General features: G+C 42.9%; 1 protein-coding gene across 1 annotated transcript in view; it reads left to right on the forward strand.

The window, feature by feature from the left end:
- Positions 1–21,139, forward strand: part of LOC138467284 (uncharacterized) — a 504,409-nt gene that overhangs the window by 377,436 nt on the left and 105,834 nt on the right. The window lies entirely within an intron of this gene.

The raw sequence follows: 21,139 nt of genomic DNA on the forward strand, positions 1-21,139 counted from the left end.
TGCGTTAACAGTAAATCTCCACTCCCCATTGGGTCCAATAGGGATTTTTCGGTGCTCATACCACACGCTAATACTGCCAGCGGTAATACAGGGCGTTAACACCCAAAGTGCACCAAAGTGTGCTGTTGGGCTGATACTCTGATACTCTGCTCAACTGCCTTTGTGGACTTCCCTCTCAGTGGTGCCGTCGTCAAGAGGAAGCACCTTTGGACGTTGTTGCCCGCAGTCGTAACGCAGTGAAGTCATTTCACTCTTCTACCAGAAGTAATTTTTCTGATTGGACTTGTGTTACCAACTCATTCCACGTGTTTGAGGACTAACGCTTTTTGCAAAATTTGTTGTTTTGCCCATTCTTTAGTTCTCCTACTTGGTCTCATCTCCGGCCTACCCAGAAAGCCTATATCAGCCCTGGTACACACGCCCCGCACGTGCACCCGAGGTGCACCAAAGTGTGCTGTTGGGCGTTTGGGTGCGCGGGTTTGCGGGTTGTGTGTCCTGTTGTGGGTATTTCATCTCTTATGACCGCCCATTTCCTCTAAGCTCATCATAGTTGCGGTCGATGTATGCAAGGTAATTGAGTTTTGTTCTGTTAACATTCCGATTTTCCTGTAAGCTGAGTGTACAAGCATCCTTGTTTGGCATATTTGATTGCATGCATGAGATATGTGTTGTTTTCAATCTTACTGAAAAGAAACTGCAGCGTATGGGGTTCATTGGCTTCTGCAACACGTTTTTATTAGTTTGGAGCGCAGGTGACGAAATTCTGTGTGCACTGAACTTACATAGAGGCATGCAGCCTCTGTAAATCTCTTTTGTCTATGGGTTAACTAATTTACTTCAAGAAAACGCTTTCTACAAAAATAGAAGAATAGTGTGGGCTACGATCACCTACTAGTAAAGGTATTTGGTTTTGTTGTTTTTTCTCATGTGTACACAGTCGGGAGAGACAGTGGGCCTCATTACGACTTTGGAGGTAGCCATGGCGCTATTAGCACCATGGCTGCCTCCAAAATCGTGTCCGGGTCTGGTCTGGTGGAGTGGGAACTTACCGGGACATTCCGACCTAGGCGGACCCAGTAAGTCCCCATTCAAAATGCCATTCCCCATTCCCATTTGAGCCCCCATAGGGCTCAATGGAAAGTGGGAAGGCGCTAATAACGGGCCCGCTAATTGCGGGCCCGTTATTAGCTCCAAGGTCCCTTAACGGGTCCCGTAAAGAACGTGTGGTTAGACCAAACGTCCTTTACGGTTCCCGCTAAGGGACCTCGGAATTGCGCGGTAAGCGATTACCGGCACCGGTCTCCTTAACGGTGCCCGGTATCCCTTACTGCCCACCTCGTAATGAGGCCCAGTGTATTGTATCATGGTAAATGACTTGAGAAGTGGGAGAAAATTGCATCCTAGCCCTTATACAGCTTCAAATAAAATAAACATAATGGGCCTCATTACAATCTTGGCGGAATGGGTTAACGGGTGCCGCTAATGGATGCAGACCCAATAAACCCATTCCACCTGATTATGAGGTCCCCTCACGGGACTCGGTAAGGACGCCAAGTAAAACCAGGCGTCGTTACTGGGTCCCGCGAGGGGACCAGGGAGCTAACAACGAGCCGGTCGTAATCAGCCCGTTGTTAGCTCCCTGCACCCATTCCCATTGAGCCCTATGGGGGCTCGAATAAAATTGGGGAAGGTCCGGGCCCTGATTCCCTGAGGGAGGAATTACCAGGCCCTCCAAACTCGGAATGGCCCGGTAATTCCCCATTCAGGCAACCCGGACCCGGTTTTGGAGGCAACCATGCCGCCAATAGCGGCATGGCTACCGCCAAAGCCGTAATGAGGCCAAATGACTTTCTGGTCCATGAGGATCCCGGGCCATCAAAAGCATCCTTTGATGGAATGGATGAAAAGCTATCCACAAGATGTGAAGCACAGCTACTGCCATCTAGTTCTGAAAATGTGCAGCCCCATGTTGCATCAGCAGTGGCACATATTTACGGCCCTTTTACTGTTCCTCCCATAACATACACCTTGCATCAAGTTAATGATATTGAGCATAACATTAGTAATGTGCCAATTCCATCTAATCATTTATTTCTTCTGAATAATTCTGCCCCAATTGAAATCTCTTATGAGCAATTTAATAATCGTATTTCAGACTTTTCTATGTTTGCTCCTGTGATAAAGGCGGAGTTAGGAAAGTGTATGAGACTTTCAAGTTCCATATCTGTAGTGTATGAGAAGGGGGAAGGCGCTAATAACGGGCCCGCTAATTGCGGGCCCGTTATTAGCTCCAAGGTCCCTTAACGGGTCCCGTAAAGAACGTGTGGTCAGACCACACGTTCTTTACGGTTCCCGCTAAGGGACCTCAGAATTGCGCGGTAAGCGATTACCGGCACCGGTCTCCTTAACGGTGCCCGGTATCCCTTACTGCCCACCTCGTAATGAGGCTCAGTGTATTGTATCATGGTAAATGATTTGAGAAGTGGGAGAAAATTACATCCTAGCCCTTATACAGCTTCGAATAAAACAAACATAATGGCCTCATTACAATCTTGGCAGACTGGGTTAACGGGTGCCGCTAATGGATGCAGACCCGTTAAACCCAATCCACATGATTATACGGTCCCCTCACGGGACCCGGTAAGGACGCCAAGTAAAATCCGCGAGGGGACCAGGGAGCTAACAACGAGCCGGTTCTAATCAGCCCGTTGTTAGCTCCCTGCATCCATTCCCATTGAGCCCTATCGGGGCTCGAATGGCCATGGGGAAGGTCCGGGCCCGGGTTCCCTGAGGGAGGAATTACCGGGCCCTCTAAACTCCGAACTCCTGTGATAGAGGCGGAGTTAGAAAAGTGTATGAGACTTTCAAGTTCCATTCTGTAGTGTATGACGAAAGGAGTAATTTTGGTTGAAAATCTGCCTTCTTCTAGTTCTCCCACTCAAGTAACTAAAAGCAGATATCTAAATACTGAATTTTGCGAGCAGATTGGTCAGGAGGACCATGTGAGGGAATTAGGAGTAGTGAATGCCATAGGTGCAAATGTACCAAGCCAGTCTCATGGATCGCCTCCTCCACTGCCTGATAGTGCTGCTAATGAGAATTCTGATTTTCCAGTACTTACACAAATCTTAAATTTGCTTGATAAGGATCATGAACAGACACGCTGGGAAGTAAGGGAAATTAAGTTATCACTGTCAGACATCTTGGGGAAGCGAATAAACTTGAAGGCCTTCTTTTTGCATGTGATACAATATATGCACTTTCACCTGCAGCAAAAAAGACTGGGATCTGTGAATCAAACCACTGATTCTGTTTGGATTCCTGAATACACACCTAAGTCCTATGCTGATGTCGCCGCTAGCAAAAGGCTGGAAAGAGTAAGGCCTCAAAGTAAATCAGATGAGGCCTTGGTACAAGCGGTTGCCTCGAATTCTGTAAGAATGTAAATAATGCTTAATGATATGAAGCTTTTGGTGGATGCCCAAAAGGCTAGATCTAATGATCTAAATGACATTTGTCAATCTACTATGCCTGATCTACAAAATTTGTCAGAGAGTCCGAATAGTCCTTCAGCATTGACCGATTTACTGGATTTAGCTGTAGGAATCGATGAGGTATCAGATGGAAACGTGGTTATAGACCTTGATATTCACAGCACTCCAGCAGTTGGGCTTACACATAGAGAGAAACATTTGGTTCTTAGGGCACAAAAGAGAAGAGCTTACAGAAATAAAGCAAAGATAAGAGCTGACAAAAAAATCTAACAATGAGCCCGCTAAAAAATTAAGAGTCATAGTGCAAATATTATAACATTATGCAATCACTCAATAGATGATGAACTCATTGATCTCCATCAATTAGATGATGAATCAAAATCATTATTGGACAATAATGTACAAGCATCCACTTCCCAAGTGCCGAAACTAGTGGAAGAGAAAAAGAAAATAAAAAATAATAAAAAAACTCTCTCCAATGTTGAACCTGAAGAGGTATCCACGATCAAATTCAATGTTGAGAAGGATACGAAGAGTGAAAAGCTCCCGAATTTCAATAGGCAGAAACAGACTGAATGATCTAAGAAATATAAAAAATATAGGGCAATGTCCTGTCAAGTTGGGGTGGACTATCATATTCCAAGTGGGATAAATAGTGACAGACTAGCTCCACTAATAAGCAATAAATTGACCTTATGTAATTCATCACCGGAGGTGGGAAATAGCAGTGTCAAAAGACATTTTGAGCTGTCTGGCACTGTGCTCCAGAATAAATGCATTGACAAATTAATAATTCACCCACTGGGGATGCAGACTGGTCAGTCTAAATCGATACTGCTAAACCCCCCTGCCAGTGGCACGTTGGGTAGTGGACAGATTAAGGCATTGGGGAAAGGTACGCAGGATACACACTTATCAGATACAACAAGCTTTAATCAAGAAAACCAAAATGATGTTGTCCCCCTAGTAAAAGATTAGATCACCGAGAATGCGAATACCCTTCCCATGCTAATTCTAGTGTTAATGTCCGATCTTCCTATCATAATTGGATAGGAGAGTGATTTAGCCATAAAAGGCAAGTCAAGCTTAAACAGGTCGTATATAATGACAGCATTCCAATCGATTCCTTCATTGCCTACATTAAGATCTGAAGATATCAATAGGATAAGATTGGTGCTAAACAATAATAATCGTACAATATGTAATTACAAATCATACATTGTTATATAACTTATTTGGGATATAAGATCTGATTTTGTAGATTTAGGACTGGCACCATACATATTTAACTCAAGTGAGGATGCAAGTATGATTGAGCCTGTCATTGGCCAGTCAAATGAAGGTCTCCCGTCTAATTCTAATGAAGACATTGTAAAACAATTCACAGTATTTGCGTTGGCAATTAAGGATCTCACTTGGCTTGAGCCACTAATAAATAAAGTGTCAGTACACAACAAAGTTCTGCCAGAGTCGCAGCGACAAGGCATTTACGATTATTTCATGGAATGCATGTGGGATTAAAAACTTAAATTGGTGGTTTAAAGGAATCACGGTAGATGTTATCCTACTACAGGAGACAATGAATATCTCACGTTTTACTATGGAAGGTTATACTGCTTATCTAAAACCTGCCAATAGAAGCCAAATTGGTAGACCTTCCAGTGGCTCAGCCATTCTGATCGAAAATTCTCTTAGAGCATCATCCATCAAGAAATACAATCAGGATGATCTTTTTGCGATTGAATTAATTATCCATGGTGAGCCCAGTAATTGCCTTTTGATACTTTGTATTTATTGGAACCGAATGAAACATCATCTATTGCATATGCTAGCCCAGTTGGACTCAACTCTTGAAGAAGCTGTGACGCGAAATCCCAAGGTTAAAATAGTTGAAGGGGGTGATTTCAACTCTGTATGTCAAGTTCCTTCCGTTAGTAATCCTGAGCCCTTGTATGAAGCCAGCCCTATTTCATCAAGTAATGGATGAAGGTGGGTTACGTTTTTCCTTGACTGGGACATGCAAATGGTTGATTCAGGTGAGAATGGTCCTAAATATACATGGTCTAGAGGGAACTATAGATCCTTTATAGATAATGTGTTTGTGTCTACACATCCTTATATTGCATGTGACCCAGTTATTATAACAAATCCTGCATACAGTGACCATATGATTATTAAACTGACTCAGTTTATCGAATAAGCGATTTAAGATGGAACCTAATCTTACATTAATTGAATTGGACTGAGTGAAACTGTCAGTAAAATTGAATGTTTTGACCTGTAACAGGCTAATCCAGGAAATAAAACGTGACAGTCAAATTAAGACATCTGTTACCTTTGATGGCCTCTCTGCATCACAGATAGTGGTGAGTATGCGACACTTATTAAATATCACTTGAACAAACTCACCAAGGAAGGCTTATCCGACTATCAAGTTGTCAAACACCATCAATGTTTCAATATTGAGCTTGTAAAAATAAAAAGAATTAAAAGTAAACAGCTAAGAGAGTTAAAGAAACATGCATATTTGCCTTCTGTCATGTTAAACGAAAAAAGACGTATTGGTCAAGCATATAAAAATACATTCAAAACCTTAAAAAAGGACCTGTACATAGCAAATAATCAACGTATGATCTTTAACTTGAAAAAACATAACTCTATGTGGACTACCTTGAGAACCCTAACTGGTGATCCCCTTGTTCCTACTGAACCATCTATTCCTGCTGATGTGTGGACCGAATATATAACTGAAAAATATTGCATGCCTTGTAAGTACGCTGACATTAAGTGCAAGAACTTTGCAACATTGATACTCGATGCCTCTCCTTGGTTGCATAATGATGTAATATGGGCCATAAGCAAGCTTAAGAGCTCCAAGTCTTAGGGTCCCGAGGGGATTCCACTGTGTGTCTTAAAATTGGATCCAGAGTTTTGGGCACTAATACTGAAAATGAAATTTGACCATATGAAATCTTAATCCATTCCTGCCTCTTGGTGCTCAGGCAATATAATCCCTATATACAAGAAGGGTAATGCTGCAAATCCAGCAAACTTCAGTCCAATTGCGTTAATGGATGCCTCATCCAAACATTTTTCAATATTTATTCTGGAGTAGCTTCAAAAATACATTTCTTCGCATGACTTACTTTCCCACTTTCAGGTGGGTTTTCATAAGCATATGTGCTGCCCACTCAACGCAACTATTATTGCCCATCTTCTAAATCAAACTAAATACTCTAACTCTGCTCCAGTCTATTTGGCAGCACTTGACATGTCGGCCGCCTTTGATAGAGTTATTAGAAATCAATTGTGGAAAAAAATGCTTAACCTTGGAATTCAAACACACTTAGTGCCATTATATCGATTCTACACGCTAATACAAACTATAGGATTAGATTAAACAGAGAAGGGGCTCTTACCGATCCTTTTCGAACCAATATCAGTGGGAAACAGGGCTGTAATTTAGCAGCAGTCCTGTTTAATTTGTATATTGGCGATTTATGGATTAGGATATTTGACAAATATTTGGTAACCAAGACAAATTTATCCAGGGAAAACATTTGGAGTAGATGCATGTGGGGAAACAGTCAAGCCTTGGTTTTAACACTCACAAGTATTTTTACCCCAATTGGTAAGAAATTAACTGAAATGTTGAACCAAAAGAAAGGAATTATTAAATCTTGAAATATGAAATATCAGGTGGTCGGTCAAAATACCGAAAATAAAATCTCGAATTACAAAAAGCACGAATTAAAAATCTCGAGAAAAAAAAATATCGAATTATTTATTTATTTATTTATTTATTTATTTGTGTTTTTGGGGTCAGGTAAGTAAAAAAAAGGGGTAAAATAAAAAAAAATGAAAAAAGGGGGGTTGGGGGAAACCCCCATTTTGAAAAAAAACGCATTGAAAAACAAATTTGATATTTTTTTTCGAGATTTTAATTTTCGAGATTTTGACTATAAACCGAAATATCAACCTAAAACTTTAAGCCTACTTTGACCCAGTGGTATGGTCTCATATAATATATGGATTATGAACAAATGAATTTCATTAATAAAATCTTTTTTTTATGTGTTTTTATATACTATGTTTGATGTATTATGTATGGTACATTGAAGATGATGAATGTTTTGAGTATATCATGGGCTCCATTACTCTGAATTGTAGTTGTTGGACACTAGTGATATAACAAACAATGAACACTTCTACTTATCAAATATGTTTGTTATAATATCTCATTATCACCTACTGAAATATTTAATCTCAGCTGTACAACATCATATATTTGAGGCGCTTTTGTAGCATGTCACACATACACTAAAGTCAATGGGCCTCATTACGAGGTTGGAGGTAGTCATGGCGCTATTAGCGCCATGACTACCTCCAATACCGGTACCAAGTCCGCCCTCGTTCAATGGGGACTTACCGGTTTATTCCGACCTTTGCGGGACCGGTAAATCCCCACTGAAAAAGCCATTCCCCATTCCCATTTGAGCCCACATAGGGCTCAATGGGAAGGGGTAAGGCGCTAATAACGGTACCGTTATTAGCTCTAAAGTCCCTTAGCTGGTCCCGTCCTTAACGCCTGGTAAAACCAGGCGTTAAGGAAGGGACCCGCTAAGGGAACTCAGAATAGGGCGCAAAGGGATTACCGGCACCGGTGTCCTTACCAGTGCCCGGTATCCCTTTGCGCCCAACTCGTAATGAGGCCCAATGTGTGGGACCTGAATCGATTCTGATAGGACTATAGGATGTCTTTTAATTGTTTTATATGTTTTATGTATCATTGTTTCTTTTTAAAAATATATTTGTATTCGAAATTAAGATATGTGATTGTAAAATATTTACATGTTTTTTACATGTTTTTATCTGGTATTGTGATTGATATAATTGAATATATTTTGTAAAGGTTTAATTGTATAAACCAAACACAAATAAAAACATCAAAATACAGGGCGCTAAATGGGATTTTCACCTCCAGAAAGAAAATGGAGGTAAAACAGCCATTTAGCATCCCAGCTCGTGATAGGACCAGCCCTTAAATGCGGCAGTAATAATATTAGTGCCGCATTTAAGGGCTACCGCCCAACTCGTGATGAGGCCCTATGTCTTTAAGTGCTGTCATTATTGGGTTGTGTTTTCAAGGCAGCTCTGTAGAATTGGAAGTTAGCACTATTGCAATGTTGGATTCAGGAGGGGTTTAAGAGGGTGCTCAGAGAACCTTGAATGTTTGGTGGCTTGTTTACCCTTGCATCAAGATGTATCCTGGGTCAAACTCCAGGCAGTTCGTTCTGTGACTGCCAAATCTATGCCAAGAGTGGCGTAGTGAAGAAAAGTGTGTTTATAAAGGTGAATGTTGTTTTTAACAGAAGGTAATTGAATGGAGTGGTCAAACTAATATGGTAAAATTGAAAAAGATCTGCAACTTGATGTCAAAACGATTACTATTAAGTTATTGCTCCATGTCATGTAATGTCACGCTAGACTTTATTTATTTAGTTCCTGGTGAGACAATGTGGTGGCTTAATGAGGGTTAGGGTATCAAAGTACAGTGATAGATACCGATCAATACAGAGAAAACACACCCTACGTTTGTTAGACTGGCATTGTCTGCCCAATTGTTTAACCTACTTCTCCCTTCTTTGTTCCTATATTGTGTGTATTACTTCCTCCTTAGAGTTTGTCTGCTTCCAGCATACTTTTGGAGTGAGCAGTTAAATGCCTTAACCCATTAAAATGTATTCCACATCTACAGAGTGCTTGTTGGGCTATTCCTTATGGTACTTATATTTGACCGTTTTTTGTAACCAAATGCACAATTTCATAGAGTATCTGAAAATGTTAGTTTCCAAGCAATAGCGTTTCTGGAGTTTGTTCTTGTCCAGAAACACATGCTATACATATTCTGCCATCTAGTGGTTGGTCCAGAGTGTACCAAGTTGTTTAAATTAAAATTGACGTCACATGGGCATCCCCATCATGCTAACCCTATCCTCTGGAACAAGGTACCCAAACTGCCTCTCTGTGCCTTTGCCATTCTATTGTTTCTTTTCTGGGTAAGTAAGACTACAACAAGTTTAATGCAGTGTTTGTTTTTAAGATAGAGTCATTGATGCCCCCAATCAGGCAGGCTGGGTGAACAAATGTAATTCTAAGATAAGCTCCAGAAAGATCACCGCTGGACAAGCTATGTCTATCTTCTGAGGTTAGTGCATCTGTTGAGATTGACATGATATGCATATATTAGTGAGTAGTGTTTGAGTTCACAGTTGGGTGTGTAGGTGGGATGAGATAAAAACATTAAGCAGAACTGATGGAGGAAATGTGCCTCTGTTCGTTTCTGTCTATCAAGATGTTAGTGGTTTGAAATTGGGTGACATTTTGAGGATTTCCCAACTCTGGCTAGAGCCAGGGTTTGCAATCTTTGGGTCTACAGAGGCTTTTAACTACAATTCTCGTCATCCCTTGCCACTTACTATGATGGCTATGGTTGATTGGAGTTGTAGTCCTAAACATCTCTAGAGACTGAAGTTGCAGACCCCTTGTTTAGAGAGAGGTTGTATATAAACGCTACTGTTGCATGTGTGCCCTGTGTGGAGTGTGGCTGGCCGTTGATATGAACATCTTTTGTGCTACAATTATCATGCTTGCATACAACATGCAATCAATTTTGCATTTCTTTTTGCTGTGGACATCATGTGTGAAATAGTGTATGTGGTGGAGGAGTAGTGACTAAGCCTGGGTGATCACATTCAAATAAAAATGTAACCTCCTGAATTTTGTCCCTTTTTCCTAATAACTGACATTACCAAAGTTTCTACATGATTCAGGAGATATTATTGGCATAGTTAATTCTAAATAGTATGAATTGTTTCTAGTTCATCCAAGGGTGATAAAAGTACAACATGAATTAGTTTAAGGATAAGTAGATCATTATTGGGATTTAGTTGGGGCTGAGGCAGAAAAAGGACAGGATTTAGTAGATGGAGGTCTTAGAAATCCTTTTGTCATTAAAAATCCCCAAAACTCAATTTACCAACGAAAAGTCCCTTTTTTGAACAAAAAATCTTAGAAATAGTTTTACTGAAAGCCTTCTTTGGAGGCCAGAGAATGTCTGTTGTCTTTATATGCACAATCCACATAAATGTTTCTTCCATAGAAGAGTCTTACAATGTTTGGGAGTAATTATATTCAGTGACTGTAACTGTCTCTGCCTTCTCAATACAAGTAATGAGAGAATACAAATGACTACTGGATTAGCTGCCCTCTCTCCTTTATTTCCTTACAGAACTGCTTTCTTCCCTCCTAGACCCTGCCCCTCCACCCGCCTTTCTCCCAGGGCTTGTGGTCCATCCCTCTTAAATGGGTTTCAGCCTATTTCTCGCCACAACACCTCCCCCTTGCTTATCAGGAAAGCTTGCCATCTACATTTGTTCAATGAGGTGCAGGTGTTTCTGCGTGGCTCGTTGTGGGTGGCCTGGTGACTCACGGGGCTCCCCAGACCCCTCTGTGCCTGGTGGGTTGCTGGCTTCTCCAGCTCTTGGTTCCTCTTCTTCCATAGCTGTCTTCTCCATTGATTCCAGCTCTTCCAAGTGTAGTTTGCAGAAGAAGAAGGTGTTCTGGGTTATCTCACCTCCATCTCCTGTTGTGGTGACCATCGGTCCCTTCACCTCAGTGACTAAGAGTGGCACCGGGCTGTATCTCGGGTCAGTCTTCCTATGCTGTCTTTGTCTTACTAGCAGAACCTCACTGACTGGCAGTTGATGTTCTTTTGCTCTCCTCTTTTGGTCCACCCATTCCTTTGCCTTTCTTTTCTTTTCCACGTCTCTATCTCGAATTTCTGCGTCCTTCTCTGGTGTGCAGTCTTCTACTTGTGGGAGGCGGGTTAGCGGCTTGTATTTTATCATTAGCTCCAGAGGCGTACATCCCATTGTTTCAAATGGTGTAATTCTGTAGCTCCTTAACATTTGGCATATCGCTTGGGGTAGCAATGTTTGATCGGTGGTCGCCTTCTGTCGGGTATACCTGATGGAGGCCATGAATCGCTCCACCATGCCATTGGCTTGTGGCCACATTGGTGTGATTTTCTGGTGGCGGAAACCTAGGTGAGTGGCATATCTGTGAAAGTCTTGTCCTTGGAACGGTGGGCCGTTGTCTGTCTTTACTGTGTTGGGAATCCCCAATTCACTGAACAGTTCAACAATCACTCCTGAAACATGGTCAAACGATGTGGATGGTACATGTTTTATTAGTGGAAATTGTGAGCACTCATTATTATCACGAAGAGGTGTCCTTCCAGCGGACCGCAGAGGTCCATGGCTATTGTTTGCCAGGGTCCGTCCGGTACGGGTACCATCTGGAGTGGACATTGGGGACTGTTAGCTGCCGTCTTTCGGCAGGTTATGCACTGGGTCAAGGTGTCTTCCACAATGGTATCTATGTACAGGAACCATACTTGATTTCTCAGTATTTTCTTTGTGCTTGCAACCCCCCAGTGGCCTTCATGGGCTATAGTCACTAGTGCTTTCCTCAGGCTCTTGGGGCTACTAGGTAGTTTCCTCTTAGCAGTATCCCTTGGTCGGTTGTGGCAAGTTTACTCTGTATTTTCTCAATCCTGTCTAGTTCTTGTTTGTCCACCTTCCTGCTTACAAACTGTTCTATGTTGAGGTGTTTACATTTGTTTGAGTGGGTGAGGCGTATCGCTGCTTGTATCATGGAGTCGGCCCTGCTTTTGCTGGCAAATGTCTCCATCATTATGGTGGGGGTGGGGGGCATTGAGCGATGGGTATGAGATGTAGCTTTCTGCCTCTTGTCACATGGAATCCTCTGTCTTTCCCTCCAGATGCCTGGACAGGTAGTCTGCCGGTTTGGCATCACCCCCGGGTTTGTGAATGATCTGAAAATCATATTCTTGGAGTCTGATGCCCCACCTTTCAATGCGTGGGGGAATTTTGGTTTCGCGGTTGTTGGGATGCTCATATCCACATAAAAGCGCAGGGACACTGTCGGCTTTTGGCACAACTTCTAGAGGGGACACCCTTGGTGTGGGGCCGTCCACTCTCTCGATGATGTCATTGTCGAGGAGGAGTTGTAGTTCATACATGACTTGGGGCTGTAGATGGAATACTACTTTGTGGGGGAGCTGAGGCACAGGGCAAACTCTCGGTCAATGTGGAGGGTTATGGCGGTGTCTCTAAGCATGCCCACTCCTTTGAATAGTTTCAGGAAGGTGGATTTAAGTTCTTCAATGTCCATCTCTTGGCACGATATGGAGCTCAGTATCTGGCCCCCTGGGGGTAGGCCTTGCACTACTTCGGATGGATCGTATTGGATATCAATCAGGACTAGGGATCTGGCAATCTGGTAGTTGAGGAGGCATTGCCCTGTCGTTGGGCTGTAGATGACATGAATGGTGGTGGGTAATCTTCGTCCTCTGTAGAGCAAGTCCACCAGAATAGGCCTTTGGATTGGAGTGGGTGGGCTGCTCCCCACTGGAATATGCGTGCTTGAGACGGGCATAGTGGTTAGGTGCTTGCTATTGTGCGGAAAGTGCCCTCATTCATGACCTTGACTTTGCCCCGGTTTCTACGATGAACTGGTTGTTCAAGCCTCCTATCTGGACTGCAACCTTTGTGCTGTTCTGTTATCTGAAGTGTTGCTGATGAGTCTGACACTTTCCTTGTCGTGGGTGTAGTGTTGGTCGTCTGCTTGATGGACCCCTTCTTTCCGAGGCGGGTTCTCGTAGGGATTGTGGACGTAGTATGGCATTGGGTATGCGCTTTTGTCATATTCCTGGTTAGGTCCATGCTCCGGTGCGTAATTTGTAGGTGGGTTGGGTGCATTGGCATTGGAGTCATATGCATTGGCGTATCGTGCCAGTGGATCAATATTGAGGCCTTCAACAGCCCTTATGAATCCCGGTTGAGCGTGGCTTGATGGGATGTTCCTGCCTTGCGATATTCTCGAGATGTCTCGGTCCTGGTGTGATCAAGGGCTTGGCCCTCCCGGCTGTTCATGTCTCCTGATTGGGCCAGACAGTGGTATCGTCCTGTATGCTGCAAGCATTGGGGATTTTTCCCTGCACAATGCCTGGAAGTGGTTTTCTTGTCCACACCTCATACACATCTGTCCTATAGCCAAGACACTGGCCCCTGTGGGGAAATTCAAATCCAAACCTGTAGCATTGCTTCTCCCCTGAAATTCATTGGTGGGGACTTCAGGGTTCTTGTCTGCCTGGTGGTCCTGGATAACGGGTTTAAACTTGGGGCCCGGTGTTCAAAGCTGCAATTGTGTCACCTTTCTTAGGGTTCTTCATGGCTGCCGCCTGCAGAGCCACCCTTTTGTATATTCTTGGTAGAGCAACTTTTTCTTGTAGTGTGAGGGGTTTCTTCAGTAGGTGTTTCCTAAACTGCAAGGTGGTGCACTCTTCGATTATCCTGAGCCTGATTGCTTCATTGTCATTGAAATTGGCAACGTCACAGTGGGTAATCTTTTTTGTAAGTCAGAGGATGAACTCTCCCATCGTTTCATGTGGCAGTTGTGCACACTGATTCATTGTGTACCTCTCATAGTCTTTGTTAGGCAGGATTACTAGTTTCCTGTTGACAGCAGTGATTAGGCATTGGTACCTGGGCTTCTCTTGCTTTGGGATTGTCTTCTGGGTTCCTTTGATCTATTTCCCTGCTGGATTGGCAAACATTTCTGTTTGTTAGGTGAGTCCTGGTCACCTATAGCTCTCATAATGTCTTCAAACTCCTCCATCCATTCTTCCCACCTCTGACCCTGGTCATGATGTGAAGCGTATATGGGTTGGGGCATCAGAGGAATGGTGCTCTAGATGCAGGGCTTGCCACAGAGGGGACGTGGACCTTTGCTCCCGCACTTGCGGCTGCTTGTGCTCCTTCTGGCATTTTGACAGGCTATGGTCGTGTTTGCTTGCAATTGGATTTGTGCAAGTGTGTGTCTCTGTAGCTGGTTGGCTGTATTCCTTTATTCTTGATTTGCCCCTTGGCGATCTGTTGTGTTCTTGGTTGGTTTCATCTTTTATGTCGCAGTGGTGGTAGGTAGGTGCACTGTTGCCCTTGTGGCATGGTGGTTGTGCCTTTCCTTTGCTGTATGGGGATCTTTTAGCCATCACACTGCACGGTCAGTGCAGGCACATGTCTTTGCTGGCTTTTCCCCTGTGCAGGTTAAATAGTGCTTGTGATGTTCACCTTTTACTCTCCTGCCATATGGTGCTCCCCTCCTTGGTCCCTGTATCATACACCCGGTGCAAGTATCTGTGCTTGTGGATGCAGGTAGAGGTTTCTCTCCTTTATGCTGCCCTCTGTGCAGTGCGCAAGGTGTGTGTGTCCCTCCTCTCCCTCTGCTGCAGCCTCTTGTGTGCTACGCTCAGTGAGCGTGTCCCTCAATCTCCAGCATACAGTTTACCAGCTCCTTGTAGGCCAGGCCTGCTCTCTGCTGTTTGCGGCAGCCTGTGTTCCGGTCGGCCGTCTGTGTTTGATGGGTCCTACTTTTTGTTTTCTGGGGGTTCAGCTGTCTCCGCCTTTGGTCCTGGCGCTATGCCCTCCGTGCATGCACCTTCACAGTGTTGGGCCTCTTGGTACATGTTCAGCCTTCGTCACTGGTTCTTGGGACACTCTCCTCCAGGGCCGGCTGACACCTCCATTGGTTCTTCTGTGATGCCCTCCATGCTTGCACCTTCTCCATAGTGGCTCTCCTTGCTTTTACTGACATATCGTGTGATATTTCTCACCCTCAGTCTGGGAGCATGGGATGTCGCTCTTCGACACCAGTTGTTAGGCCCCAATCAGCCCTCCCACATACGACACGGGAGCCACTGAATTAGCTCTCCTCTCTCCTTTATTTCCTTACAGAACTGTCTTCTTCCCTCCCAGACCCCTCCCCTTCCTCCCTCCTCCCGTCTTTCTCCCAGGGCATGTGGTCCATCCCTCTTAAAGTGGCTTCAGTCTATTTCTCGCCACAACACTACCTTGCATGATATGAAAGTGACATGAACACGTTTCATAGCTTCTCAGATTGAGAAGAATATAATTGGGTGAAAGAAGCTGCAGACAGGGAATTACTTTTAGGGTCTGTAATCCATTGCACCTTGTCTGTGTGGCCAGTCTACATACTTCAGTTTGCACAAAAAACACTTTAGATATTGTTTTGCAAATGAAAAGTCAGAGAAATATTGGTAAGCAAGATAGAGCATTCAGTGGCTGAAACTAAGAGAGTTGTCATTGTGGGGCCACTGCACATAATTGATGCTTATGCAGAAGTCTTTACATACTTTGGAGGCAGGAGGAGATTGTATGCAGTGGATGAAAATCAATGTGGGAAGAGAACAAGCCACCAACAAGTCTGGTGCACCCAAGCCTGCAAGGTTGTTGGGCAGGCATGCGATTAGAGTGAGTTTTACATCAGCCACTGCAACTGCTGTCTGTTACAAGGAGGCCAGAATTGTGTGTTGAAATATTATGTAAAATTCAGCTACTGAACAAGAGATTGTAATAGATACTCAAGTATTGAGGTCGGCGGAGGAAGAGGATATTCATTCCATTGCCTCTGGGGCAGAAAGGGGATAGGTGAGATCGCCTCTAGTGATGAACCGGGAGAAACAACACAGAGTGGTTCATTTTCTAAAATGTATAAATTACATGAAGGGGTGTATCAACATGTACATGTATGTCAATTGTGGTCCCATTCATGCAATCTGGAGAATAGCAATCATTTTTCACTTCTGTAAAGAAGTATAAATGTTCCGGCAATGCATACTGCTGGGATGCATTTAGAATTTATTTATTTTTTAATTCACATGCTTTTAGCACAGGCTAAAAGCGGACATATGAACATTTTGTTGGTTGTATTGTCAGGCAGAGCAAATGAGGTAGGTTCTGTTCTGCCTGCCCAAAGAATGAGTTTTAAACAAGTGAAAAACATGAGGCAACCTTTTATCCCAGTTTCATACAACTGTTTTAAAACTCATCTGACTTGAAAAATGGCACCCACATTATAAATGATCCACAAAACACAGTTTAGCGGATGATGGTGAGCCATGACAAACATCACAGTCATCATAGTAGAGGAGAAGAATAAAGGAAGTTCCTTGTCAACACCATTTGCCTCCAATTGTTAAAGTGGTCCCAAACTCAAGAAAAATGGAATAACTAAAAGTGCATGAGAACACCCAACTTTATTCAAACATGATGACTGGGAAAACACATAAAAGCATTCTCAATCATTATAATACAAAACAAAACATTTTAAATCAAAAACTATGATATATGGCATCATCGTTAGTGATGAGATAACACCTTTATTGACCCATCCTATCGGTTAGTAAAATATAACTCCTATATGTTCTATAGGCAAAGACTACTACTACTGAATATTCTTCAACTGCTAACCTCTCCTAAGTTTGTCCTACTAAACAATCTTACATTTCATACTATCGCCTCATTGGTTGGCTCCGTACTACAGTAGCCAACCTGGCAGATGAGGTTTTAATTGGTTAGTAGTTTGCTCATTTGACACTGGGTACTTTAATGTGATTTCAGGGTGTGTGGTGGGGAAGGAGAGATGAACGGACCGCAATGATGCAGTTTGAAGAAGTTACTCCTTTCTCATTTGCAAAACTGAGACCTTGCCAATTTGTTTGTGGCCTTGACATGTCGTCCCTGTGTCTGGATCTACCAAGGGAGTAACAGGTGCACTAACTAGTTGAGCCTGGAATAAATGATCACTGTTCTGAACACGTGGTAGATGACCACTGTTCGGGATCCATTTTCATCTATTTATTAGGTTTTCCTGTTATCCTGACCCATTCTTACTTCTCTGTGTGTATCGGGAGGATGCTTGACAAAGTCGCTATTGGCACCTGGACATCATGGTTATCTGTACTTTCTCACTGCTACCAATGTTAATTAATTAACTTTATGGTTGCATGCTGTGTGCTCCTGGAAAATGCTATCTAGTGTGGTTTTGATTCCCTCTTGGGATCCCTTCCTTATTGAACATGATGCCGGAGCATCTGTCTGAACATCGTGGGGCTTGTGATTGCGTGCAAATCAATTTTGATGTCAGGATTCAGTATTTCAGAATACAAGCCTTTCAAAGTTCTGTCTACAAATTGCAGTAATCTGGTAAATCTCTGATACATTAATGTTATTTGTATCTCATGTGTTGCATGCCTCCATACAGTATTCATTGCCAATATATTCTGTAACCTACTCCTACCTATGCCCATCTCTATGCTACTTGTATAAGCCTATATGTCTATTCTACTACCTTTCCCCAAACCTGTGAGTGCACTCAACCTCTCTCCCTACTTGTGTAGTGCTATAAGTTCTACTCCTTATGGCAGTTGCATTATTACTAAATGTTTAAACTAGCTGTTTACAGGTCACTGTCAGCTTGTACTTTGTGAACATCTGGGTTTGGGACCAAACTTTGTGCACATTCTATCTGCTTCATCACACTGCCCCCTATGGTCAATGTATTTACCACATACTCTTTTTCTGTCCTCTTATGTTTGTTTGTTTGTTTGTTTATTCATTTGTATGGCACACCCAACCCAAGGGTAACTTGGCGCAAAAGAGAACAAAATACATGGATACTTTAAACTTAGTTACAGAGTAAGGTACAAGGGTTTATGAGAAGCATTGCAAATACGTAATTGAACAAATCTAGAGAAAGAATATGCATATGTACAAACAGAGAAGGTTAGGGTCAGGACAGAGTTCAGTAACTGAGGTAGTTTGTGGTTAGTCCTGGGGGTCATTGGAATGTAGCCATTTAAGAATATTAGGTCTGTAACTGTAGTAGGATTGATCTATTCTGATGTCAAGTGGGAGAGTGTTCCAGTACTGGGCTGCCTTAACCTGGAAACTACTACCACCTGTTTCTTTTGCCTGAATCTAGTTATCTGTAAGCAGTAGGAATTGGCAGTTCTGGTAGAGCGGGTAGATGTTCTTCTCACTATTCTCTCTGCAAGGTAAGGGGGAGCTGCATTATTGAGGCATTTGTAGGTTAGTGAGGCTGTTTTTAGAGAGATCCTAGCGCACATTTTTAGCCACTGTTGTTCTCTTCTTGTATTATCAGGACTATTTTTAGGAATTCACACCTTGGAGACCCCCCGTTAATCTATCTCCCTGTTCCACATACTCCTCTGGACCACATGTCAAGAAACAGTATTCTCCATCTCCTTCACAGTCCACCTAATCCTGTGTATAATTGTAAGGATCTAATGGGGGTTCAAATCCTGTACCAGGGGGTCCAAAAGGGCTTTCTTTGACATGCATACATGTTTGGTCATCTGTTTGAGTGTGAACATGCTTCACATTATCTCTACCCATCACTATCGTCAGCATGTGTTTCTCCACTTTTTTCTTCCCTGCTCGTTTACATTGTCTCAGTATAATTTGCAGGACATATATGCCACCCACTACTAGTATTTGTACTGCTATTAGTATTTTAAATGCACTACCCAACAAGGTATGCACCCATGAGAACAAGTAAGTAAGCCAGTCCTCCTCTTCTGATGTATCAGTCTACTGCACCATTTGTGTATCCAATTCCTGCAGAGACGTTATAGCTTCTGTCAAGTTCCCATTCTGCTCATCTTGTGCTGGGATAAAATGTGCAACAACTTGAGTGGATCTTTGAACACACTCCCCCCTCCATAGCAGGGAGGAGGTCAAGGACATGCCTGTTTTGGTGAGCGGTCAGTCTGATAGCTCTGAACTCCTACTTAATTGTGTTAAGCCCCTTGGTAGTGGCATTGATCATTTGCAGTAACTTCCATCTGGTTATCTGCAACCACTTGGCATGTTCATCTGCTTGTAAACCAGGAGCAAGGAGGGAAGTACAAAACAATGATGCTTGACTGAACAGCCTGTGTGGTATGTCACAAAGTGAATTTGTACTTTTGTGTGAAAAGTAATTCTCTCTTTTCGTGTGTTCTAATGTTCGGGATTGTTTATTCCTTTGCTTATTATCTGTCAGGGTTTGTTCACTTATCTTCACCATGTTACTCTGGGGCACTACCAGTACTAGTGGATTCAACACTGCCAGTGAGCCTATACCACGCCAATCTGGTGAGAGCTGCGTATAGGCCTTTGTACCACGGGCCTAATAGTGGTTCATCAGTACAGCTGTGCCTATTTTCATACCTGGCAAATCCATAATGCGACCACATACTTCATTCTCTCCTACCTTCACAGTGGCGTTGTTTCTGTAGCACCAGGACGCATTTACCATCTTTATTATGTATTTTGGCCCTCTTTCATCCTCTATCCAAGTCAGCAAATTGGTAGTTTTTGTCCATTCCTCAAGACATTGATTATTGGCCTTTCTCAAGATTCCCTGCCGTACCCCTATGAGAGCTTCTACTCTACATACCATCATTCCATTGTGAATCTGTGCACTTCACCAGTGGATGTTTTATCATTGTTACCTCACCTTGGTGTGGCCCTGCTCATGTATATTGCATGGCCATTTCTTTTGTTCCTTTCACTTTTGTTGGTTTAATAATGTTCTCTTCATAAGGCACGTCTGCTTTTGTAACTCATGATATAAAGGCCCATCTGCCTAGAAATTATCCACTTGTTTTGCACAATTCAAAGTGAGTTAGGCAGTGTGCTGTCCTTACTTGTATCTCCTTGCATCTGATTTATTTCTCCCCACCTTTGTCATGTTTTTGCACAACAAGCTATTCATTTTTTTATTTATAACTTTCAAAATGATGTCTCAAGAAGTGTTCTCCATTGGCCACACCTCTTCCAGCTCCTCTTATGTCTCTACTCAGGTTAGCGGCTATATTAATGCTATCATTGCTAAACAATCTAATTGCTATTGTATATGCAAACCAAAAACAACAAAAAGAAAAGAAAAAAGCAGCAATCATTATACTTAGAGAGTTTCTCATAATGTCTTTTTCTAGGCATATGTTGGGGCATTAAATAAAAAGTGTCCATTGTACTTGCATCCTTCTGTGGTGCAACATCATGTGTCACATTGCTGGTTAGCTCTCACCCTCACCCTCATCTGTGGTATGGTCACCTCTTCTTCTTCTTCTGGTCTCTCTTCGTCTGACAGGGGGCCATGCCTGTAAACATCTTGACATCTCCTATATGCACCCATGTCTTTTTTCCTCACACATTTACAGAGCAAGGGGTTACATACTGAACAGAGTATGGGCCATCAAATAATGGTGTATGCCACTTGTGAACAAAAGTCTGCACATAAATTAAATCCCCAGGGAACAGTTGGAGGGGTGGAATTACAGCATTTGCATCTACAAATGCCTCTCTGTTGCCAATGTTTGCTTCGTGGCCCCCTGCCACACCTGGATCTGTTGAGAAATGAATTTCAAACATTTAGTTATGCCAGTTAGATTATCATAATCTCATTTTCCAACACCCCACAGAACCCACATCCAATCGATCATGCATGGGAGGAGCAATGGGTACATGCATTCTTCTGCCTGTCACTATTTCGTGTGGTGTGAGGTAGTGGTCTGAGCATGGCTGATTGTGAAAGGCAAAGACAAGTCTTTTTTGTGAGGACAGCCATCATCATGTACCCATTTGAATGGGAGATATGTACACTTCTTCTTTGTAATCTGGTATTCCCACCTA

Source organism: Ambystoma mexicanum, chromosome 4q (genome assembly GCF_040938575.1).
Source record: "Ambystoma mexicanum isolate Mex_15411 chromosome 4q, UKY_AmexF1_1, whole genome shotgun sequence".
Taxonomy (NCBI): Eukaryota; Metazoa; Chordata; class Amphibia; order Caudata; family Ambystomatidae; genus Ambystoma; species Ambystoma mexicanum.